Source organism: Otolemur garnettii, unplaced genomic scaffold (assembly GCF_000181295.1).
Source record: "Otolemur garnettii isolate 467f Iridium unplaced genomic scaffold, OtoGar3 scaffold00223, whole genome shotgun sequence".
NCBI lineage: Eukaryota > Metazoa > Chordata > Mammalia > Primates > Galagidae > Otolemur > Otolemur garnettii.
In genome coordinates, this window is record NW_003852618.1 from 1,660,915 (window position 1) to 1,686,781 (window position 25,867).

The 25,867-nt window shown below is 38.9% G+C and overlaps 5 non-coding genes across 5 annotated transcripts; 3 read left to right on the forward strand and 2 right to left on the reverse strand.

Moving 5' to 3' along the window:
* The first annotated feature begins 245 nt into the window (after positions 1 to 245).
* TRNAV-AAC lies at positions 246 to 318 on the forward strand. The gene has a single exon. It is a non-coding gene; the product is annotated as a tRNA-Val (tRNA).
* Positions 319 to 4,127: 3,809 nt separating this feature from the next.
* On the forward strand, positions 4,128 to 4,200 carry TRNAR-ACG. The gene has a single exon. It is a non-coding gene; the product is annotated as a tRNA-Arg (tRNA).
* Positions 4,201 to 5,817: 1,617 nt separating this feature from the next.
* Positions 5,818 to 5,891, reverse strand: TRNAI-AAU. Its single transcript has one exon. It is a non-coding gene; the product is annotated as a tRNA-Ile (tRNA).
* A 2,957-nt stretch (positions 5,892 to 8,848) lies between these two features.
* TRNAF-GAA lies at positions 8,849 to 8,921 on the reverse strand. Its single transcript has one exon. It is a non-coding gene; the product is annotated as a tRNA-Phe (tRNA).
* An 8,938-nt stretch (positions 8,922 to 17,859) lies between these two features.
* On the forward strand, positions 17,860 to 17,932 carry TRNAV-AAC. The gene has a single exon. It is a non-coding gene; the product is annotated as a tRNA-Val (tRNA).
* The last annotated feature ends 7,935 nt before the right edge of the window (positions 17,933 to 25,867 follow it).

Sequence of the window (25,867 nt, forward strand, 5' to 3'; positions counted from 1 at the left end):
CTGCTTTTTCAACAGGCTGCTCTGAACGCTGAACATCATAGATTTGGTGAATGTTATTCTGCTGGTAAATATCCTAATCGGCATGAGATAATGTTGATTTTAATAAATGGAAAATGTGAGGGGAACAGCAGTAGTACAGCCAGAAAATTTTCCACAACAAAAAGACAAACTGAAGAAATTTTAAACCTAAGGCCTCAAGAAATATTTACTTCTATCCCCAGAGAAAAAGAATGGTGTTTCGTGGGGTTTCCGTAGTGTAGTGGTTATCACGTTCGCCTAACACGCGAAAGGTCCCCGGTTCGAAACCGGGCGGAAACATCTCCGTAGTTATTTTTTGTTGTAGCTTCTGAGTTTTTGTTTTCAATTTTGCACAAAGCTGTACGTTCATTTGCCGTCCTGGAATTAACAGTATACACGAAATTTTGAGTTGCTAGTGCGTTCCAAGTGTTTAAAACTAAAATCTGTCCTGACACCGCCGGCGCACCAACTTCCCCCTCCCAAGCAAGTCGCCAACCCCTTTCTCTCTTCTCGGCTTCAGAACCCCAGGAGGTGTCAATCCCAAGGGGAGAGCACCTGCGGCCCGGGACACAGCTCGCGCCACGCCGGGGAGACTTCCGGCGAGCTTCCTCGGAATCCCAGGAGCGCTAAGTGCGGGTTTTCTGCAAAGCGACTTTCTCCTGAATTTCTAATAACGAAATTCAGCGGCGACAGCCACGGAGCGTCAAAGGATAGCAGACGTCTCCGGCAGTTATTAGTAGTAGTACTATTATTACTATTAGTACCATTCAATATTTTTAGAAATCCTCAGGCGAGGACAGGGAGGAAAAGTTGTGAGTAGATTAGAGTGGAGGGATAATAAAACATTCCTGGATATCTGTATGGGACATGGGGAGGGGGGCTTATCTTGATTTTGGTGACTGCCTTTCCCCTCCTCGCTCCCTCTATCCCCAGGAAGATCGGCCAGTACTTGATTCTCAGCGAGGCTTGCCCTCAGATGCTCTTCGACTCGAGGCGGTTGCTCCCGCAGTGGGAAATGCGGTCCGGCGCGCTGGCGGCGGGAGCCTGCTCCACGCATCATCGCGACTTCCCCCAGGACCCAGCAACCCGCCTCCAGCTGTCTTCAAGTGGGCTCCCACCGGCGGAGACCATTCGGAGTGAAAGGAGCGACCTGGCCATCTCTGGAATCAGCTTAGTGTTGGCGATGTTTGCGGAGGTTTCTAGGAAAGAAGAAACGAAAAGGTTTAAACGTTTAGCGATTTGTTTGTATGTTTCATCACATATTTTGCTAGGAAGACAGTTCTTCTTTCTCCACTAGAAGAAGATGCTTCCATTTTCCTAAGCCACATTTTGGGAAATTATTTCCTTATTTTGCTTCTTAGTGTTAAACTCAGTTAACATCTAGAGAGGCAAAGCTATCAGTTGAACTTGAGGACTGGAGAAGAAGTATTGTAGCTCTGGGACAAGAGAAAGTATGAAATAGTGACTTAGAACAGTAACAGTGGGGTGGACTAAATCTCATGCTTTATGGTACAATTGCCTGGCAGTCTTGAGGACCTATTTGAGATACACTGTTACGAATTTAAAATGAGACCTGTCACCTGATGGCGTATTTTTCTCCAGTCATGTTCAGCTGCCCAGGTTGTGGCTTTGCCAATAGAGTACAAGTGAGAGAGGCAGGAGTGTAACTGTAATATATGCTGAGTAAGGAGGGAGGAAAAGATATGAAATGGAATGAGGAACAGAAACGGATAACTGAATCCGCAGAGTAGAGGGAAGCGCCATGGGGGAGGAGGGAGGCAGAAGGAGGGAGGGCATGAGGCAGGTTCTCACCTAATGTACACATTGCCAGGGTGTATAGCAAGCCACCGGGGTGAGGTGTTCATCTACAAATGGAACTTTACCTTGGAAGTGAGAACAGTGTAACCTAAAAATTGTACCCTCATATTAATTTGAATAAAGTTTAAAATTTAAAAAACAAGTGAGTCCACAAAGATTTGTTTAAGCTAGAGATAATTGTGCACACAACAAAAGCAGCTACTAAGCACTAAACAAGTTTCCAATTCATAGGAAGCTAGAGAGTAAGTAAAGATTAAAATACTATGGTGCCTCCCAGGGGATCCTGGTTGAAAGCGAGAGAGACAAGTATACAAAAGGACAAAAATGGAGGCAACAACCTGCTCTGGGAACCATAGTGAGAGAGGCAGAAAGATCCTGCAAGGCATCCTATGAACAGAAGGGAAGAATCTCTACCATATGGCTCAGAATTGAAGAGGAAATTGAAGAAATGACTCTCGGAGGTGAAGGAAGGTGCTGCAATATTCATTTTACTGAAGACCACTTGTCATTCACATCTTCATTTGTCTATTGGGGAAGAAGGGGCAAAAAGTAGTTGGCAAGCTGGCATTAGCCTGCTGCCGAGGAAGTTTAGCAAAGAGGGACACTCTATAAAGTAGTTACCCTTAGTACTATGTTAGTATGTTAATATTTGGACATCTCCAGAGGGAAACAATGAATTTATTTTCTGCTACATTCTGAGTTTTAGAAGGATCCACGCCTGTTTTTTTTTTTTTTTATTCTTTTTACCAGAATTGTATCCATAGTGTCTAGTACAGTATCCGGCAGACAGAAGGAAGACAAAATACATTAGGGGGGAAGTGCATGAACCTGGGTGTTAACTGTTTAAGAGACCCTTTCTCAGGAAAGAGTGCTCTGTGGAGTGGAATGTGGTGCCAGTCTCTTCTTTTATGCTGCATAGCAAACAATCAGTTTGTCTTTAGTGTAAAGCCTAAAAGGTTTTCTTCTCTGGCTGGGATGGCTCAGTGGTTAAGGTGTTGGAGTCAAAATCCAATGGGGATTCTTGAGCAGGTTCAAGTCCTACTCACAGTGTCCCATTTTTCCATCTTGATACCAGTTTGTGGCTTTGGTGATTTGCTTGCACTAGTACACAGAGAAATTCACTAGGGAGCAGTTTCACCTGAGTATTTCAGAAGTAGTCAGTTCATTTTCACAATAGTTGATGGATGGTTAGTCCAATCCCTGGTACTGTCCACACGGAACACCAAGGGTGCCCCAAAATATTGTTAAATCTGTGAGAGTGTCTAATCACAACTGTAAGGAACTAAAAATATTGGGAATACCAATTCCCTTTCAGATTGTAGTCTGGTGTGGCTAACAGTTTACTTAAAGCATTTTCAGGCAGCAATCTTTAGTGTTTGTCCTGACATCACAAACTGGTGGGAACCAAAACATAATAGAATAATAATAATAACTCGTCACACTCAGGAATGTGTTAGTTGCTTTTCAAAGTGCTTTATGCAAACAAGGAAATAGAGACACAAAGAAGATACATTTAGGCTTCTGAGTGCCTTTTCAAATACATAGGAAACTTCGTCTTCTTAATGGAAAAGTCTTGTAAATACTCCTGCATTTTCAGCTATTTTGCCTATTTAAAACAGCTAAGCAAATTTGAAGCCAGTTTATACTTGTTAATAGATAGGTTCATAGTCTCTGTTGGATTCAATTCTTAAAAATGTATATGTCTATTGAATTCTTAACTCATCATTACATTATTTTTGGTTGAATGCCTTTATCCTCTTCACTGAGTTAATGTATACAGTACCATTTTACAAAAAATTTCCTCAAGATGAGTAATTACCCTTTTTTTTCCTTTTTGGACAAGAAGAGGGAAAGACTATGATTAATGGCCCCCCAAATAAATGACAAAACACTTCATCTTTTTGCAATATCTAAATGTAAAATAATATGGATTGCTCATTGCTGATTCACATACGTCTTCAGTGTCAAAAGGAAGTACATGAAATTCGGGTGAGGGAAGATGGTTGGTATGAAAAAAGTAATGAAAAACTTAAAACTGGGCACACAAAAAGATATACACACAAATATTGCTTTGAAGAAAGAATATTAATTTTATCACATAAATAGTATCTCAAAGGTAAAAATTGGTCTTTCTTTTCAATCAAGATACATTATGTGAATGTATATTATGCGAACAAACCACAAAATAAATCATGCTTTCCTAGAATCAGTAAAGTGTTTTTTTATTCTACTCCTTTCGTAATCACGTCTGATTTCATCAGTGTTAATATCGAGAGGGTATACGTAGGTGTGGGCCAGTGGCGCAATGGATAACGCGTCTGACTACGGATCAGAAGATTCTAGGTTCGACTCCTGGCTGGCTCGCTCTACTCCCTTTTTATGAGTACCGTTTTCGAAGTTGTACTGAAAATAAGCCTTCGTGCATACTTTCCTAGAACTGATTCTTCACCTGCCACGGTGCAGTCATTTGAATTTGAGAAAGACGTTAGAAGTGTAAAAGGATGCCGCGCCGTCTTATAAAATTTTATTTTTTTCAAACAACAGCAAATTTTCTTTTTTCTCCCTTCCATCTCTTCCTCAACTTGAGGAGCTGGCTGAAAAGGTCCATTAGAAGGAAGGCTGCAAAATCAAGGAAACTTCAAAGAAAAACAGATTTTTTTTTCCTTTCTCATTCCCTTCTTCAGCGGTGCAATAGAAAAAAAGTTTACAGATTCTACTCCTGCGTGGTTGGATAAACTGATTTGAAAATAATTTCCTGTTTTGTGCAGTCGTCACTCATAGCGTCTCTCTGGCACAGCTCTTTCCCCTGGGCATAGCTACTGTCAAAAAGAAAAGGAGAATCTCCTGAAGAAATGTTGGGCCGAGAAAGTCAGGGCTGTGGAAACGCAGGATACACACGGTTCTTTGCCTCATTTGGGTCCCCTCCCCCGACCCCCGCACAGCCCAACCCTGAAGCAGGTGGACTCAACTCAGCTTCAAAATTTCCGCCTTCCTCTATCCTCATCTCGCCTCCAAGATCTCTACCCCTATCCGCGATCTTCGAAATAGAAGCAAAAGCTGAGAAACCTGCCCTCAGGAGACAGAAGAAACAACAGGGATCCCTTGGGGGTAAGAGATGGGGGCGAGTAAACATCCCGTAAGTTGAAAGTGTTAGGGAGACGTGGGAATTGGCAGCTTTGGGGCCTTAGCTCTTTTACAGACCTGGCTCCTTTCTCAGCGACAAAGCATAGTGCAGAGAGAGCTGGGAAGAATCATTGTCTAGCGGGGAAAATTTCATCAAAGTAAACCAAAAGGGTGTCCTAGTATGTGGATCGACTTCTCAAAGTATAACTCGTATCTCTGCGTCGCAGAAAAGTTTATTGAAGTCACCAGTTTGCTCTGTTAGGGGCACTGTGGTTTACGGGGAACAAACCCCTGTACCTTGCTGCTAATAGTAAGTAACTCGCTCTCATCGACAAAGTCACTTGCCACGCTGAGGCTGCTTCATTTCTCTGTTGAAACTCGTTTAAAGTGCCAAAGTAATATTTCCTAAAGTTTCACTAAAAAGTTAGTACTTCCTCTGAATTCTCCCTCCTCTAAAGCACACCAAACTCACTCCCACACTATTTTCTTCAATAAATTCTAGTATTTTGCGTATTACTTTTCTTTTTTTAATTTTTTTATTAAATTATCATTTGGTACATTGATGCATTTATGGGGTTCAGAGTACTGCTTGATATACAATGTGAAACGCTTACATTGAACTAAGTAACACATCCATCACGATTATACTCATTTCTTAATAGTTTTGAAATGTACCATTGCACGCGTACTTTTCATTTTGAAAATATAAAGCGAAACGAAAGTAAATACACGTTTCGTTTTACGAGGAGACGGGGAAAGTGTGAATTTGGGGCTGTGGGTGATTTGAGTTGGAAATGTCCGCCGTTTTTTGAATTGGAAACATACAGTTTGGTACAGAACGCCAAAACGCAATGTGTGTGGCCCGTACGGGGATCGAACCCGCGACCTTGGCGTTATTAGCACCACGCTCTAACCAACTGAGCTAACCGGCCTCACGTTTGTTCCGCTCTCGTAAAGGAAATAAGAAGTAAGTTCATTAACAATTTTGTGCACAGTGTCTTAAAAAGAATTATTTCTTCTCGTCGCTCTCAAAAGAGACTTTTTAAAGCCATTTTGACAGACATTAATGAAGGAATCTGAACTACTTTAACTCTGGATTCAGAAAAGAAAATTCTCGGAGAATTTTTGACATAGGCTAAATCCAGTTTATTTGTGGAGCAAGCACTGTGACAGGAGGGAGCCTCCCCTTTTTAGAGGTTTGTGTAATGAATCGCAAATTGCAAACTTCTCTTTAGTGATCTTTAGCTTCATGACCTATAATTTTTAAGTTCGTTCAAGACAAAGGCACCGAAAGGAAGATGAATGGGGTTGAGAAAAAGAGCCGCGTCTTCTCAGAGTCTCTGGAGTTGAAAATGTAAGCCTTGATGGCTGAAGCGAAGATATCCAGGGTTGGAATTGGGGCAGCCCAGCAGCAATGAACAGTAACTATAGTATGTTTTTTGAGGGTAGTAGAACAATCAGAGAGGTTTGCCAAAGGGCAAGATTATAATGCCTCCCGGATACGTATTAAAGTTCTCTTTCAACAGCACCTACTGAGTCTCTCAAATTCCATCTTGCGAACCGAAAAATGCAAGCACCAAATAGGGGAAGTCAGTGAGATGTGCTCTTGGTCCTTGGTCAGGCTATTGGTTTTACCACCTCGAGGCATCTTAAAAGGAATGTCCTGCAAGCCCCAGGAAATCTCTCTTCGTTTCCCTCTGAGGTTGTATTATATCCTTTGCGTTTTTCGAATTTGCATGCTGACATCTAATAAACTTTCGATGAATATATTAATTTAACAGTTAATCAACAATTAATAATTTTGTTGATTCTAAAATTGAAGCTGGTGTGAGGAAATGTTGGAATTTTGGCGGTACTCTAAAAGTAGGTAACGGTTGCAGACTCGATTACCACCAGGTGCTTCTATGTTTTATTCTTCTAGCCTGAAAGAATCCTTATCCTAGGTTTCAAAAGCTAAGACTTCAAATTGCCAAAAAAACACATGAAAGGAAACTATCTGCCGTGGCTTCGGCAGGCACACACCCTCTTCACCTGTAGCAAAGAACTACATTATGGCTTTTGAGGATCCTCTTGTACATTCCGACACGTGTTTCTTACCCCCAATATCCACATACTGAGCCCTCACGAGAGAATGAGCGTAGTTTATGTAATTTCAACATTGAAAGTGCTACTCTTTTACCTCCTTCGGACAAAAGGTTGACTAATCTCCCTGACTTTCCTGGACTCTGTCCTGAGTTTTACAGGCAGGCAAGGTTCTTCAGCACAAGCTCAAGCACGGTCTCTTCCTTTTGTAATCAAAACCAAACACTGTTAAGGAGAATCTTGCACCAGACTAGAAAAGCAGCACATTTCCTCCTGGTAAAACCTAAGATTTAGATCTATTCTCTCAACCCACTCCCACTTTCAATCGTGTGTTCTGGTAGCGTGAAGGTCCCAGATCTCCTTCACCCTGTCTTAAATGAAATATTGCGTGTTATTAGCAGGAATCCCAGAGTAATAGAAGGGCTCAATAAAAACTGTTCTGTCCTTCCTTAAAAGCACACAATGATATAGAATAAGGAAATATCTATAGATCTCAGATCCCAACTACTGTCATATCCCCCTTGAAAACAAAAAAAGTTGGCTCGGCGCCTATAGCTCAACCGGCTAAGGCGCCAGCCACGTACACCTAAGGTGGCGGGTTCGAATCCCCAGCCCGGACCCGCCAAACAACAATGGCAGCTGCAACCAAAAAAAAAAAAATACCCGGCGTTGTGGCGGGCGCCTGTGGTCCCAGCTACTTGGGAGGCGGAGGCAGGAGACTCGCTTGAGCCCAGGAGTTGGAGGTTGCTGTGAGCTGTAATGCCACGGCACTCTGCCCAGGGGGACAGCTTGAGGCTCTGACAAATAAAAAAAAAAGAAAACAAAAAAAGTTGTCACTTTTTTATTTTCCCCAAAATATCCTAGGCATAATCAAGCATGTCTTCAATATCTACACCTACATTGTTGGCAGTGCACAACAAAACATCTGCTACAAGTGTTTAGTAAGATAATTTCAAAACTGTTAGATTCCATATTAGATTATTTTAATTAATTATTTAACATTACCTCGAGAAAAAATATCAAATCAATATTAACTAACGATGACTTTTCTTTCTTTTTTTTTTCTTTTAAGGGACAGTGGTGAGCTAGCTCACCAAGTTGGGCCAGGCTGGCCTCCAGCTCCTATGCTCAAGTGATCCTCCAGCCTCTGGTTCCAGAGCAGCTGAGACTACAGGCGTGCGAGGCCACTCAGTTTATTTTATGTTACAGTACAATATGTATGCATTTGGGTTACATGTGCGTGTAATCACAAATAATGCTACCAAAATTTGATTTATGTTTAAGATGCTATCTCTTGCTGCTTCTCTGCACTGTAAAATAACTACCAGGCACAGAGACTGTCCCTGCAACTGACTGAAAACAACTGAAATGGTGCATAAAATAAGCAAAACTTCTTACAAGATTCAAAATGCTGACAATAAACTAAGGATTTTATCAAACCAACTCTAAGTGAAGGCAGAAAGAGAGGAAGTAAAGAGTGAAGGCAGAGAGGAATTAGAGAGTTGAAAGTTCTTATTCTCTGATTCTTATAGATTCATTTAATAACATCTAAATGCACACTAAAGCAGTAAGTTTTATTTCTTTCCCTCAAGAAATTACTGGAAGTTACAGAGGAACTAAAGTGTATGGGCGTGGAACTATGTTTTTGAAAAGACATACAAAAAGTCTTCCTGTAATAAGGGTAAGTGTATGTAGCCCTTTTCCCTACCAATGGAAATGTGCACTTAACTGACATTTGGTAGTGGATCTATGTTTTATTTACAGTGCTAGAAGTGAACTGACCTGCACGAAAGGGTAAGAAAACTCCTGCCGAAACCCGGGATTGAACCAGGGACCTTTAGATCTTCAGTCTAACGCTCTCCCAACTGAGCTATTTTGGCAACTGGTGGCACAATCTATTTTGTCAGTTACTTTCAAATAGTCTTTTCTTAACACCTTCCTGGTTTTACTTTGGGTATTGTACTTCAGAGAAACCACTTTGCATGGATCTACTTAGGTTTTAATATCAACGTCATACTAACTTCATTAAATAAACTAAGAATCATTCTCTCTTTGTGTATTATCTGGAAGACTTTGTGTACAGTTCGTGCTATTTCTTTCTTAAATATTTGGAAGAATTTATCAGTGAATCTATATAGACCTAAAGTTTCTTTGTAGAAAATGTCAAATTGGAGATTCAACATCTTTAAGGGCTATAAGATAGATCAAATTTTCTATTCCTTCTCATGTCAGCAATGGCAAATTGTGTTTTTCATCAAAATTTCACCTAATTTCTTCATTGGTGTAGAAATGTAAATAATAGAATCTTATCTTTTGTTCTAATATTGTACTTTATTTCATCTCCATTTTTATCATTTTGCTAGTGATTCATTAATTTTATTAATCTTTCTAAGAACTATTTTGTTTTCCTGATTTTTTTCTATTGTACATTTGCTTTCATTTTAGTGGATTTCTGCTTTTAATCTTTTTTTTTTTTTAAATCACAGCAGTGTACATTAATACTATCATGGGGTACAGTGTACTGTTTCTGTATACAATTTGAAATACTTTCATCCAACTGGTTAACATAGCCCTCATGTCTTTTTCTTAGTTACTGTGTTAAGACATTTATATTCTACAATTAGAGAAATTCACATGTACCCTTATAGGATGAACGATAGGTGTGATCCCACCAATCACACTTCCTCTACCCACCCTCCCTCTCTGCTCTTAATCTTAGGATTAATTTGCTCTTCTTTATTTAGCTTCTTGGAATGGAAGCTTAAATATTTGATCTTCGACTTTTTCTTTCTAACATAAACATTTAGACACAAATTTTCCTCTCAGCATTGTTTTAACATCTCACCACTTTTCATGTCACAATTTCGATATCAAATCAGTTCTACATATTTTTTTTATTTTCCATTTGATTACTTATTTAGAAATCTGTTTGCTGCTTTGTTTCCCCACATTTGGAAATTTTCTGGATAATTTTTTTCTTCGTTTTATAATTTAATTATTCTACAAAATTTAAACCTTTAAAATAATTAATTTTAATTAATCATTTAATAAAACCTTAGTTATAACAATTATACTTTAGGTATATTATAACAATCTAAACATTTTTTAAAAACTTTTTTCTTTAATTCTACATCTGCTACATTCTTGTTAGGGCTCAACATATTGATACCGGAATTTTGCTCTTCAATAAGTCCTTGGTCTTGGGGATTCGAAGAATGACTTTTTTTAGAAGTGAGAAAAAAACGCAGGGCTCAGCGTCTGTGGCTCAAGTGGCTAAGGCGCCAGCCACGTACACCTAAGGTAGCAGGTTCGAATCCAGCCCAGCCCCGCCAAACAACAATGATGGCTGCAACCAAAAAAAAAAAAAAATAGCCAGGCGTTGTGGCGGGCGCCTGTGGTCCCAGCTACTTGGGAGGCAGAGGCAGGAGACTCGCTTGAGCCCAGGAGTTGGAGGTTGCTGTGAGCTATGCCTAGGCACTCTACCCATGGGGACAGCTTGAGGCTCTGTCTCAAAAAAAAAAAAAAAAAAAGAAAAGAAAAGAAAAGAAAGAAAGAAAGAAAGAAAAGAACACAGAAGAAGTAAAAAGCACCAGAGCTTCTGGAAGGGGGAAAGAACTGAAGCACTCCCTCTGGAGTTTCCCCGTGGACTCTTTTATCCAGGGGTTTTAAGTTTTTCTAGAAGGTTACACATGGCTGGCAGTTGGTAACAAATGAATGAATATAGTTCCTCCTTCATTAGGCTGAGGTTATCAGGTCCTTTACAGTCTTTGTCCCTGAGAAGGGATTAGGGTGTGTGCTTCTACCCAAGGTGGAACCACCCAAAAAACCAAAACAGGCTGCTTTGTTCAAGATCTTATCAGAGCCCAGAGGGTGTGTCCCGAAAAAGGTCTGCTTGTGACTGGAAATGGGGGTCTGACTTCAGAGCTTACCTGGGCCTAAAGAAAGGGGAGCTCCCTGTCTTCCCCTGAGTGGTGGAATCCTGTATCAATATGATCTATCTTGATACCTATTTCATGTGCATTTTAAAATAGCATGCATTCTGCTATTGTCATATGTATTGTTTTAGATAATGTCAATTAGGTCAGGTTGGCTAATCATGCTGTTTAAATCTTCACATCTGTACCACTTCTAGTTTGTCTTTGTTCCTTGAATTTTCTTCAGCATTTTATTTTTTGAGAGTCTGCTGGATGTATGTCTCTTCAGCTGTGGAACTGCAGTTCTGCCCATCAAGTATTTTGAGATATTATTATTCTTCAGTTTCCCACAACTTCAAATCAAGCAAATGACTTGAAAGAGAGATGAGCTGTGTATATGAGGTAAATGTCCTTCTGTAGCAGGACTTTGTGTTTCAAACACAGTAAAAGTAAGGTTTTATTCTATGTTTGGGCCAAACTCCCCAGGTCTTATTTATGGTCCCCAGATCCACTATCTCATCAGGAAAATTAATCTTACTTGGGGCTGTTCTAGCTTCCAATCTGTCCTGTCAGCTCCTTTACCCGAATCCTTCCTGGTTTGTTCTTTTATTCTGATAGTCCTTCTGCATGAACCAAGCCCATTTCAGTATAGTATAAAATAAAACAAAAACTCCAGTGATTATCAGCTCACCACAGAAATATCCCCCATTCTCTGGAAATCCAGTTCATATAGTTATCATTATTTCCACAATACTCTAATGTCTTTATAAATAGTATTTTTGAAATTCTACTTCACCTAGCTTTCTTTCTCGTTGGAAGACTACTGGGATTCTATGAACAGAAGTTAAGCTCAAGTCTCACAACAAGTGCTTAAACTTAGGAACTCATCTTAAAAGAATTCAGCAGAAGTTGGTGTGTTATCCAAAAGTCTCTGTTTTTGGTAAGTGTTCAGACACTCGATGAGAATATTGTTAGAACCCACTGATCCTAATAAAATCATTTCTTACACTGTTTTACACAGAAAAAAATGTGGTGTTTAAAAACTGAAATACAATGGGCTAGCCTTTTTACTATTATGTATAAAATGAATGCTTCCTAGTCATAGTTTAGAAAGTTGCAAAACGGGCCAAGTGTGATGGCTCACACCTGTAATCCTAACACTCGTACCACTAGATTGCCCTGAGCTTACAGGTTTGAGACCAGCCTGAGCCAGAGCAAGACTCCCCCATCTCTAAAAATTGCCTGGCATTGTAGCAGGCACTTGTAGTCCCAGCTACATGGGAGGCTCAGGCAAAAAAATCATTTGAGCCCAAAAGTTGGAGATTGCTGTGAGCTAGGACACCACAGCACTCTACTGAAAGTGACAAAGTGAAACTCAGAAAAAAGAAAAGAAAATTGTAAAATGGTAGAATAGAAAATGACTCTGGGACTTCCCATTATTCACGGTGCTTAGTTATAGTAATTATGCTTTAAGTATAGTACAATAATCTAAAGATTTTTAAACACATTTTTTCTTTAATTCTACATCTGCTACATTATTCTTGTTGGCACTTAAATTTTCACTCACAAATTTTGGTTCTCTCATTCCTGGTCTCAGAAATTTTGAGAAACCAACTTAATAGAATAATGAATAGTTTGATTTAATTTAATCTAAATAATGTCTACTAATTAGGGTCTGAAATGAGAATAATACAAAATGTTAATCTGATTTCAAGAAGATGGCTTTTTTTTTTTTTTTGAGACAGAGCCTCAAGCTATCCCCTGGGTAGAGTACTGTGGCATCACAGCTCACAGCAACCTCCAACTCCTGGGCTCAATTGAGTCTTCTGCCTCCGCCTCCCAAGTAGATGGGACCACAGGCGCCTGTCAGAACACCTGGCTTTTTTTTTTGGTTGCAGCCGTCATTGTTGTTTGGTGGGCCTGGGCTGGATTCAAACCTGCCACCTTAGGTGTCTATGACTGGCGCCTTAGCCACTTGAGCCACAGGCACCAAACCTCAAGAAGATGGCTTTTAAAAAATGTAGAGAGGTCTGTGAAGGTTCACATAAATGATGAAAAATTAAAAGTTAGGCACATATACAAACTTAGGAATAGCAATTGTTTCGGGGGGGATATTTTGGTGTTTTTTCTATATTGTACAGACTATGTTAAGAAAGTATCCATTATTTGGATAATTTAAAGAATAATAATTTTTAAAATCCTATATAGGATAAAAAAAATGCATGAGATACTTGAAGTCAACAAATCTTGCCTCCTATATCACATAAAACTTTGTACTATTTAGTTATTGACAAGGCAGAAAAAAAAAACTTTTTTGCCTGAATCTGCTGATAAGACCACATGCAGACTTTTCCCCTTTAGCTCCTAGCCAACTTCCCATTCTTTATTTCATGAGTGATTATCTGAAAGTAGAACCGTGGGTCCCTGTTTTGTGGGTCTGGAAGCCCATTCCCAGGCTCAATTATTGGCTAGAAGGACATACAGGATTCAACATATAGTCACCTTCACAACTATGATTTATTACAGCAAAAGGATGTGAAGCAAATTCAGCACAGGAAAACTGTACATGGGCCAAAGTCTGCAGCAAACCAGGTGCAAATCATATAGAATGTGCTTAATTCACAGACGCAAGTCTGAAAACACCTGTGAAAAATCCACCAAGATTTCATTAGGCTCAGTACCCAGGACATTTATTCGGGTCTGATTACATAAGGCACACTCTGTTTAGCATGTACCAGAACTTCAGATTGTCCAGAAGAAAGCTGATGTCCAGAGCATAAACCATATTGTTTACACAAATAGTTTAGGCACAGAGAATTACTCATGTCACTCAGAAAATGTGGGAACCTGCTTCATATCTAAGTTCCCAGATGCCACCCAAGGGAAATCTTGCAAGCAAGTTTTTCTAAGGATAGCAGTCTCAAGCCAGCTATGTGAACTGTTTTCTGCAATCTCCTTAAAATTAGCAAGACACAGAGATAAGCCTTTCTAGTTCATCTTTCTGATTGAAAAGTAATCCCAGATATAAATAACTTCACCTGTAACTTGTTTATCCCTGCCTATAAAAGTCTAAGGCAAACCTATGATCTCCAGATCGGGAGTACTCTCCTTATGGCCATAGCCTGACTAAAATCAACCTCCTCACTTACCCAGTTTTATCTTTGATAGTTTGGTACCATGGGACACATAGGAGTGAAAGCCTACTTCAAACACCCGTCTTCCCTGCTAGGGTACTGAATGCTTCCTTGCTTGGAAACTTCTAGATCTCACAGCAAATCCAGCACCTTATGTTTAAGCTCTAGACTTTTGTCTGTGGTAGCACTCAAAGGATTGGATTTTGATTCTTTGAGTGCTCCTTTGGTTTGGTTTTGTTACTGGCATTTGTTTAACCTTGGTATTATGATAAATTTAACCCTCACCCCATTTCAAAAGCTCCCATGCTGTGCCACTGTAGTAATAACTCAGCTCATAATCTTCTCAAATGGCAGCATTTAACATAAAATTATATAAAATTTAATGCATGAACTATTAAAATAGAGACATTTCATAACAACAAAGAGAAACATTCATAGTGATAGGAGACAAAACAATTCTAAATATGTATTCGTCCAATAACATAGTTTCTGTGAGAACCTGGTTGAACTCTTTAGATAAAATTCACAAAATCGTGCGGTCCAGATCATTGGATGAAAATATGAAATACAAAGGAGAGTAGGAAGCTGAACCAAGAAATAACTAATCTCAGATCTGTCGGAGAAGTGAGGTCAGAAGGCAAACTCATAAACGGAAGGGGAAAATAATGGTTTTGAAACATGTCAGAGCATTCCAGTTTTTCTTAACAAGGTCTTCCCTAACCAGAGTCTCATCTGCTGGAGTTTGGTCAGAGCCTTACTGACTTGGGAAAAGAGAAATAACCAACTCCAGCCCACTGTATCCATCTAGTCTCTCCTGAAGGGGGGAAAACTCCCTTCAAATTAATAGTCTAGAGGCATAAGTTCACTAAAAATACAAAGACTTAACTCATAGGACCAAAGAACACGTTTCCTTTCTCTATACCTTACTACTACATTACTAAAGGCCTAACTTAAGGTAGTTCCTTTTATCCAGTAGAGTATGTTTGGCTATGAAGGGGAAAAATAACAAGATATACTAAGAGGCAAAATGTACAGTTTGAAGAGAGAGAACCAGACTCAGATATGGCAGGGATATTAGAAATTATCAGACCAGGAATTTGAAACAACTATGTTTACATAAGCTAAGGGCTCTAATGGATAAAGTAGGCAGTATTCAAGAAGAAATGGACAATGGAAGAAGAGAAATTGACATTCTAAAAAGAACCAAAAAGAAATAAATGCTAGAGATAAGAAACATCAAGAGAATGAAAAGCTAAGCCACGAACTGAGAAGATATTTGTAAGGGACATATCAAATAAAGCACTGTCACTCAAAATATACAAAGAACTCTTAAAATTCAGCAGTAAGAACATAACCCAATCAAAAAATGGGCCAAAGACTTAATAGTCACCTCACCAAATAAACTAAGAGGGAAAATAAGCATGTGAAATGATGTTCCACATTATATTTTCAGGAAAATGGAAATTAAACACACAGAGATTCCACTACCTATGCATCAGAATGACCAAAATTGAGAACACTGACAATGCCAAATGCTGGAAAAGATTTGGAGCAAATGGAACTCTCATTCATTGCTGTGGAAATGCAAACTGGTACAGCTTCTTCGGAAGACAATTTGCAGTTTCCTAAAAAGTTAAACATACTTTTATCATATGATCCAGCAGTTGCACTCCTTGATATTTACCCAGTGAATTTGAAAGCCACAAAAGATTATACACATGAATTTGAAAGCCACAAAAGATTGTACACCGCTTTTGTCTGTGGAAGATAATTTGCAGTTTCCTAAAAGGTTAAACATACTCTTATCATATAATCCAGCAATTATACTCCTTGATATTTACCCAGTAAATCTGAAAGTCCACAAAAGACTGGACACAGCTCTATTAATAATTTTCAAAACTTGGAAGAAACTAAGATTTCTTTTTCTTTTCTTTCTCTCTTTTTTATTTTTGTTTTTGTTTGTTTGTTTGTTTTGTTTTTTTAGACAGCTTCACTCTGTTAACCAGGTTGGAGAGCTGTGTCATCATACCAGCTCACAGCAACCTCAAACTCCTGAGTTCAAGGGACCCTCCTGCCCCAGCCTCCCAAGGAACTGGATGTATAGGCACCCACTACAATGCCCAGCTAATTTTTTTCCCCTATATTTAGTAGCGACTGAGTCTCACTCTTGCTTAGCCTGGTCTGAACTCCTTAGCTCAAGGGATCTTCCCACCTCTTCCTTTTTCAGAGCGCTAGTGAGCCACTATGACTGACTATAAGATATTTTTAAAATAGGTGAATGGATAAACATATATTCAGTGAATAATATCACTGAAATATTATTCAGTGATAAGAAGAAATAAGCTATAAAGCTATGAAAAGACATGGAGCAAGCTTATATGCATATTGAGTTTTCTTGGGTTTTTTTTTTTTCGGCTTTTTTTTTTACTGCTGCAGCATATATTATTGAATTACATGCATAGTTTTAAGTGAAAGAAGACAATCTGAAAGCGTATATATTGTATGATTGCAACTATATATATTGTATGAGTCCAACTTTTTCCAACATTCTGGAAAAAGCTATAGAGACATTTAAAAAGATCAATGGTTGTCAGGGTTTGGGGGAAGGTGAGGTATGAGTAGGTGGAGCAGAGGGTGTTTTCTAGGGCAGAGAAATTATCTGTGTGACAGTATAGTGATGAACACATAACACTATGCATTTATCAAAATCCGGAGACCTGAGCAACACAAAGAGTGAACTACTAATGTAAACTACTGACTTTAGCTGGCCTCAATTGTTACTGTATCAATATTGGTTCATTCATTATAATAAATATACCACATTAATGCAAGATATTAATAATGTCAAAAGAATATCTTACACACTAATGCAAGATGAAATGAAGGAACGAATTATATGGGAATTTCATACTTTATGCACAATTTTTATGTAAATCTACAAATGCTCTAAAAGATGGCAGGGCACAGTGGCTTACGTCTTCATCCTAGCACTTTTGGGAGGCTAAGGTGGGAGGATTGCTTGAGCTCAGGAGTTCCAGATGAACCAGAGCAAGAGAGAGACCCTCTGTCTCTATGAAATATTAAAAAAAAAAAATTTAACCAGGCATTGTGGTGCACACCTGTAGTCTGAGGTACTTGGGAGGTTGAGGCAAGGAAATCGCTTGAGGTTTCTGTGAGATAGGCTAATGCCTAGCACTCTAGCCTTGATAACAGAGCGAGACTCTGTCTCAAAAAATAATAATTAATTAATTAAAATGAATTTTATTTTAAAAGGCAAACATAAGCGGTCACATAATTGTAAATAACCATCACCAATTAATTTCAAAGTGGAAAGATTTTGTTATCTTAAATAATCAAGGAATTAGAAAAAGAGAGTCCCGATTGTTCAGTTGGTGGAGATGCAGAATACATCCTTTTTTGTGTGTCTGGTTTCTTCTGGTCAACATCAACAGGTCTATGAGTTCATAAATATATTTATAGATAATTTTTTCTTGTATCGATTATTTAATGCTAATTTATTAATGAATCTGTCCATGGGTACTTGGGAAGTTTCCAGATTTTTTTAATATTATGAATAGTCCAGGTATTCTGGTAAATATATATTTGGTGAAATTTGGTACTAATTTGTGTTATCAGATGTGGTACTTTGTATTTTAATAAGTGGGAAGTGTGAAAGATACTAAAAGACTACAAGAAAAATAAAAAGTAAAAAAATCGTTCCATCCCTATGTTATCCAGACATAGCCCCTTCTATAAGTTGTTGGCAGCTTGTTTCCGTAGTGTAGTGGTTATCACGTTCGCCTAACACGCGAAAGGTCCCTGGTTCGAAACCAGGCGGAAACAAGATATTTTCTTTGCTTTTGAGAATCTGCTTTTGAACCACACAGAATCTATATACCCCTAACCTAAACTATAGGAATTCAAGTCCTCTTTCCTTTGTCTTCTACTGCTTCCCTGTCCCCCAGCACATTGTAGTTCCCTCTCCCTCCCCTTAAAAGCTCGCCATTGGCCCCACAGTGTCTAGGGGAGCAGGAGCCTATGGTGCGGGATCCCACCTGCCTGATTGGCTTTCTTGAAAGGCTGAGAACCAGATGTGTGGGTTTTTCACAAAAAGAGTTTCTTCAGGAATTTCTAAGAAGGAACAAGGCTCTGTTTGAGCTCAATGGAGAACTGGACATTCTACTGTCTGCTCTTTACCCTAAGCGATGAAAGAATTTTTCACGAAACAGAGAAGTGGCAATCTTATGTGAATATGTGGATCAACACTTAGACGTTATCAAGGATTTTTTTTTTTTAATTAGCTCCTGGCCTAGCCCCTGTGGTAACCCAACTCCTGTTATTTGCATTATTAGCACGATGCACTAATCTACTGAATTGATCCGTAACTAAGAAACCAATCTCATTTCTCTTTTAAATTTAAGAGTATGTTAACCCAGCATTTTCACTTGAGGTTTCACTATAATAAAGCAGTTTTCTCTTTCTGTATCTACTTCCACAATCCACATGTTGTACCTCACTCATCTTTTCTATAAACTCTACAACCAAGTGGTTGTAAGTTACTTGTTTTAACAATGAAACTGAAGAGCAACAACAAAAACCTTGCCTAAGTAGGAAAAGCCTGATAGAAAAAATTCTTGAGCTCATTCTTACGTTTTTGATGATAGGAGAAAAAAATCCTTTTCCACATTATACTTATGCCTAAATAAAAAGAGACAGCTCCCTGACAGAAAAACATCATCAATATTTAAAACTGAATACTCAGACTCGAAAGAAAAAGTTCTGTTGTTTTACTTCTGTGGATCTGGCCCAGACAATTCGCAGAGAATGTGCCAACATGAGAAATTTTCTTTCACATCCTTCAGGAAGCTCTGAAGCTAATTAAGGCTGCTTCCCAAGGAACCAGAAACAGGCTGCAAACAGGACGCTATTGTCATAAATTTTCTGCTATCATTCTACAGATTTGTTAACATGTACATACAATCTAATACAAATATATATTCTCTCCCACTCCATTCTAGGTAGCATTCTAGGCAATTTGTTCTCCACCTTGCTTTTTTCACCTAACAATATCTTTATGCACAAATGAGATATGCACAAACGAGTACATAAAAATTCTCCCTATTTTGTAGATGTGCCATAATTTATTTAACAAAATTGTGTTATAAGAATGAATAACTTTTTCCTAATCTATTATAAATAATGCTCCAGTAAATAATTCAAACACAATAATTTATTACATGTGTAGGAAGTGCTTTGCATTCTGATGGAGGTGCAGGTCAAGGGATATATGCATTTCTAATGTTGATAGGTTCTGCCAAATTGCCTTCTGTAGGGTGGGAACAATGTTTTTTGGGTTTTTTTTTTTGTGATGAGCACTATTGAACACGATCTTGGACACATTCATTATCACAGTCACAAAGCTAGATTCCCTGCTGCAACTGTGAAGCAAAACCAGGCAATTCATGAAGAACTATAGAAGAATGAACAGCAAGAAATTGTTGGGATGTTGAATTTTCATCAAAAGGCCATCAGTTACACATAATCCATTAACAGACCAATATACATGAACCTGGATTCAAAGATCACACCACACAAACAAAAAAGCTCTCTTTCTTGGATCAATCTAGATTGTTGTAAGCCTAAGGCATATGTGACTCTTCTGCCCCTTTATCAGGTTCTCTAACCCAAGTCTTCCACAAGACAAAGAATACCGTTGTCTCCCTTTATCTCTGTTTTCCCTTTCTATGTTTTCAGTTGCCCAAGGTCAATTGTGGTCTGAAAATAAGATATTGGAGGGAGGGGAATTCACATAACTTTTATTACAGTATATTCTTGTAATTGTTCTATTTTTATTATTAATGTCATTCATCACTTACTGTGCCTATTTTTTTTTTAATTTCAGATTAATGTGGGGGTACACATGATTAGGTTTCACAATGTTTTCATTTCTAAGGTAAAGTTCAAGTTGTAGTTGAGCCCTTCACCTAGTGGGCGTGCTGAACACCTTCACATTATGTACTTTAGGTGAGATCCTGCCAATCACCCTCCCTCCTCCTCCTCCTCCCCTTTCCCCTCTTCCTTCTCTCCCATCCCTCTTGCTAGACTGTAATTGTGTTTTTCTTTTGTTTGGGCATGTAGTTGTTTATATATTGGTTTCATATTAGTTTACTGTGCCTCTTTTATAAGTTAAACTTTATCACAGGTATCATGTATAGGGGAAAAAACAGTATATATATACAGTTTGGTACTATCTTTGGTCTCAGGCATCCACTGAGGGCATTTTAGAACATTTTCCTCATGAATAAAGGGTATATTGTATTTAAAACTGTACTAACAAGAAAAATGTGATGATAAACTAAGACTCTTCAATTTATGAGGCATCCACTGTTGGGGTTTTGGGCTTTTTCTTAGGAGAGAATTACTGAGAGATTCACTGATCTTCCTCACATACAAAGGAATCTGTTACAAGATTATATGAAGTGGCTTTTCTTACTCTGAAATTCTAAAATGACAGCCACACAAAATCTTATGGAAAATATTTTTACTTATTTTTTAGTTTGTAGGGTTTTTTGTTTGTTTGTTTTGGTTTGGTTTTGGTTTTTAAGAAAGAGTTTCACTTTGTTGCCCTCAGTAGAGTGTGGTGGCATCATAGCTCAAAGCAACGGCAAACTCTTGGGCTTACAAGTCTCTACTCCAGAGTAGCTGGGACTACAGGACCACCACAATACCAGACAGGGTCTCGCTCTGGCTCAGGCTAATCTCAAACCTCTGGGCTCAGGCGATCTACCTGCCTTGGCCTCCCAGACTGCTAGGATTACAGGCATGAACCACCAAGCCTGGCCAGGAAAATATTTTCAGATCATCAAAAGCAAAAAGTTTTTGTGTTTTTTTGTTTTCTTTTTTTGGGAAATGTCTCACTCTTTTGCCCAGGCTGGAGTGCAGCAGCCTTGAACTCCTGGTCTCAAGTGATACTCCTGCATGATACTCCCTCCTAGCTGCGACTGCAGGCACACGTCCCCACACATGTCCAGTAAGTTTTTATTACTATTTTGTAAAGATTAGAGATGGGGTTTCCAACTCTTGGCCTCAAAGGTTCCTCCTGCCTCAGCCTCTCAAAGTACTTAGCATCATAGGTTCGAACTACATGTTTGGCCAAGAAATGTTTCTTAGTAACAAAGAAGTAATGCATCTTAAAATTTTTTCTGCTCAAAATGCCTTCTTTCCTTCTTCATTACAAGTTTACTCATTATTTTAGATGTACCTAAACAGTTACTTTCCCTTGAGACTTTTTGTCAGACCAATGAGTTAAATGCTCTTCCTGTGTTTTGACTTGTCACAATAAAAATTTTATAGGTATGCCTTTCTACATCAAATAAGGGTAAGATCTTATATTTTACTTCATGGGCATTAAACAAATGCTTGTTTCTATATGGGCTTTTTGTGTAGTACCCAGAAATCTGTTTTCTGGGAATGTTCTTCAGTGAAATTCCGGCTTAGCTCTGTAGTGGCTAGTCATTATAGCGGTTTGATGAGAGAGTTTGGGCAACCTGCATGTTTGTCACTAGAATGGAAAACTTCAGTGTCATATTTATCCAGATAGGTAGATCTTTCAGTGTGAAGTAAAATCGAAGAAACAATAAATTGAAGTCTACAGCACAGTATTAAATTTATAAAAACAGAAATAGGCCAGGAGCAGTAGCTCACGCCTATAATCTTAACACTCTGGGAGGCTGAGGCAGGAGGATTGCTCAGAAGTTAGAGTTTGAGACCAGCCTGAGCAAGAGCAAGACCCCCATCTCTACTAAAAATAGAAACATTAGCTGGGCATCCTGGCTTGTGCCTGTAGTCCCAGTTACTCGGGAGGCTGAGTCAGGAGGATTTCTTGAACCCAGGAGTTTGAGGCTGCTGTGAGCTAGGCTGATGCCACAGCACTCTAGCCTGGGGCAACAGAGTGAGATTTTGTCTAAACAAACAAACAAGAAAATACACACAAAACAGAAGGGTGTGGCCCAGTGCAGTGGCTCATGCCTGTAATCCTGGCACCCGGAGAGGCCGAGGTAGGCAGATTGCCTGAGCTCACGGGTAAGAGACTAGCCTGAGCAAGAGGGAGACTTGGTCTCTAAAAATAGCCAGGCATTGTGGTGGGAACCTGTAGTCCCAGCTACTCGGGAGGCTGAGACAAGAGAATTGCCTAAGCCCAAGAGTTTGAGGTTGCTGAGAGCTATGTTGTCACAGCACTCTAGCAAGGACAACAAAGTGACACTGTTTCCAAAAAAAAAAAACAAACAAACAGACAAATAAACACCAGAAGGATGACACAGTAGCTGAATGGCAAAAGCCAGAGGGAACTGTGGGGAATTGTGTGTGAGGATAAGGAGCTGAGTCAAGTGATCTGAAGCTTACCTCTTGGAAAACAGCTAAATACACCAGTCCCCCCATTCTCATGCTGGCCTAAAAAGTAAGTGGTCGTTGGCTGCCCCCTTGTCCCACCTCACTCCACAGTCTCTTCTGCCAAGCATTTCCCTGCCACAAACTACTGGTGATCTCCAAGTTCTCTTGTGATACTGGTTTACATATTAAAATGTTGTTTGTAATTAAGAGGTGAATGAATGCCTGGTGTGTTGTAAGGAAAAAATATAGGACAATATCTACAATAATTTTTAATTAATTTTCTTTCATTCTGCCTGAGGTTTCCTGGCCTAGTGTTTAAGAAACATTTGGTTCAGTGGGAAAAGCCTTCCTAGGCCTTGAGTCAGAGTTTTGATATTGTTGGGGTTTTTAAAAATTTATTTTATTTTTATCTATTTTTTTTTTTATAGACAGAGTTTCACTCTGTTGCCTTCGGTAGAGTGCTGTTGCATCACAGCTCACAGCAACCTCCAGCTCTTGGGCTTAGGCGATTCTCTTGCCTCAGTCTCCTAGTAGCTGGCACTACAGGTGCCTGCCACAAAGCCCAGCTATTTTTTGTTGCTGCTTGGCAGGGGCCGGGTTTGAACCTGCTATCCTTGGTATATGGGGCTGACACCCTATTCACTGAGCCACAGGAGCCACCCGATATTGTTGGTTTTCATAAATGGAAAATAAAAGGAAAGGAAAAAAATACACTGCAAATATGAATATGGTCTAAAGAAAAAAATTTCACGATCTTAAACATAGGACATTCAAGAAACATTTGTTTTGATTTTCAGAGATAACTCGGAGTGCATAGTTTCCCTAATGTAGTGGTTCTCAATTTCTTACATTTGCCCCGCTCTTAACCTGAAACTGGGCAGAAATACTTCTTGTCAGGGTTGTTTTTTCTTCTCACTCTACTTCAGTTTCAGCAATTCCCCTTTTCACTACACTTGACACCAGTTTAGGGTAGCATTACTGAAACTTGTCCCAAGACGAGTATGCTATACATTTCTCTTTAAACACTGTTTAGTCTATATCTCACAGATTTTAATGAGTTGTATTTTCATTTTTATTTATCTAAAATATTTTAGAAAAACACAATTCAACTTATAATGTGAAGAAATAAATGAGGTAAAATATTTTATATTTCTTTTCTAAAATTAAATTAACAGATGTTTATTCAAAATAATTACAGCCACAATCTATTTTTCTTTTCCCTTTCTTTCTTTCTTTCTTTTTTTTTTTGGCTGGGGCTGGGTGTGAACCCACCACCTCCAGCATACAGGGCTGGCACCCTAGTCCTTTGAGCCACAGGTGCCACCCAATCTTTCATTATATAGGAAGGTATGGGCTCCTCCTCAGACATTTACCTAGGTGAGATCTGGTAAAGAATAAAATATAAGTAATTATGTTTTCCCAGGAAATAATAACAGAAAAATAATAACCCATTCTGAGGGGAACTTGGTGTCTAGGGAATAGGAAAATGGGAAGATTTATACAAAAAATATTCTGAACCATGTGAATGTATTAAATGCAAAATTTAAAAATGTTTGTATGGAAATTTAATTTGGACATGGCAACAGATAGAAAAGGCCATATTTATGCTAAAAATCAATAGAGGAGCCTTGTAAGGGGGGATACAGATCTTTTCAGCTTATACCAGAAATAGAAATGGAAATTGAGGAGAAAAAAGTAAACCAATAGTAGAGGGATCCAAAAGATTAAAATAATACTAATAATTTTCTTTTTCTACTACTTAAAATTGTATTTTATAGGCTGCACATGTTGGCTCACACCTGTGAGCCTAGCACTCTGGGAGGCCGAGGTGGGTGGATTGCCTGAGTCCAGGAGTTCCAGACAACCTGAGCAAGAGCAAGACCCTGTCTCTAAAAATAGCAGTGTATTGTGGCAGATGCCTGTAATCCCAGCTACTTGGGAGGCTAAGGCAAGGGAGTTGATTGAACCCAAGAGTTTGAGGTTGCTGTGAGTTATGACACCATGGCACTCTATCAAGGCTGACAAAGTGAGACTCTGTCTCAAAAAAATACATAAATAATAAAATTCTATTTTATAAGTGGTCTTAAAAACTCACTGGACCTGTTTTCATATGATGATGGAAATTTTAAAAATGGAATAATCAGCCCCCTTTTTATGATGGTATGAGATCTCATAGTAACTATTACCCTATATGGGAGCTAAAACAATCTCATTTCAAATTCTAGTTGTCAGCCAAGGATACATATACATCTCTGATTTGGCAGGTGCATATGCTGACTCTAGAAAATCTTTCAGTTTTAGTGCTTAAAATATACAGTATTTTATGTAGAACAATCAATAAGAAACACATTTTCCCTCTTATCATTCTCATCCAGCCCATTTTTGGTGTTTTTTTCCCTCCATATTTTTCTATTTTTCTTCTCTCCCTTCAAAGTTCTGAATTTGCTCCACTGTACTGTTCTGACATTCTCTTGATATTTTATTGAACATCTACTGAGTATATTACACTGAACTAATTAGTTGCAAGTTTTTAAAAATTTAATTTAATTAATTTATTTATTTAGGCTGGGGTTGTGTTTGAACCCGCCACCTCCAGCATATGGAGCTGGTGCACTACTCCTTTGAGCCACAGGTGCCACCCTAGTTGAAAGTTTTTAAAGACCAAGTCACAGTAGGTCTTTTTGATAAACAAACCAGTGGGAAAGACAGTTGTGTTTATAAATACATATTTTACTGGTGGTGCCTGTTGCTCAGTGGGTAGGGCACCAGCCCCACATACCAAGGGTGGTGGGTGGAACCCCGCCCTGGCCAAACTGCAACAAAAAATAACTGGGCCTTGTGGCAGGCACCTGTAGTCTCAGCCACTTGGGCGGCTGAGGCAAGAGAATTGCCTAAGCCCAGGAGTTGGAGGTTGCTGTGGCATTACAGCTCTACCAAGGGCGATAAAGTGAGACTCTGTCTTAAAAAAAAAAATACATACTTTACAGTAAGATAAATGTGAATTTAGTATTCAAAAGTATCTTATAGTATTATAACTATCACGATAGTAAGGAGGAAGAAATCATCAGGGTTTCTACGCCTAGGCCATTAAAAATGAGTAGGAATCTGTCATTTAACAAAACGAAGAGTGTTCAGAGAAGAGCTGGAGAGGGTGTAGCAACTGCCATTTTTTTTTTTTAAATCTGCATGGGCAAGCCTCTTCTCTTACCTTTAAAACACTATTATTTTGTATTTTGTAGATACTGGGGTCTCACTCTGTTGTCTAGGCTGGTGTCAAACTGGCTGAGGCAATCCTCCCACCTCAGCCTCTCAAAGTATTGGTTTTACAGGTATAGCCACCATATTGGCCGTTTCTCTGACCTTAGATCTTCATGTTTTTTTTTTTTT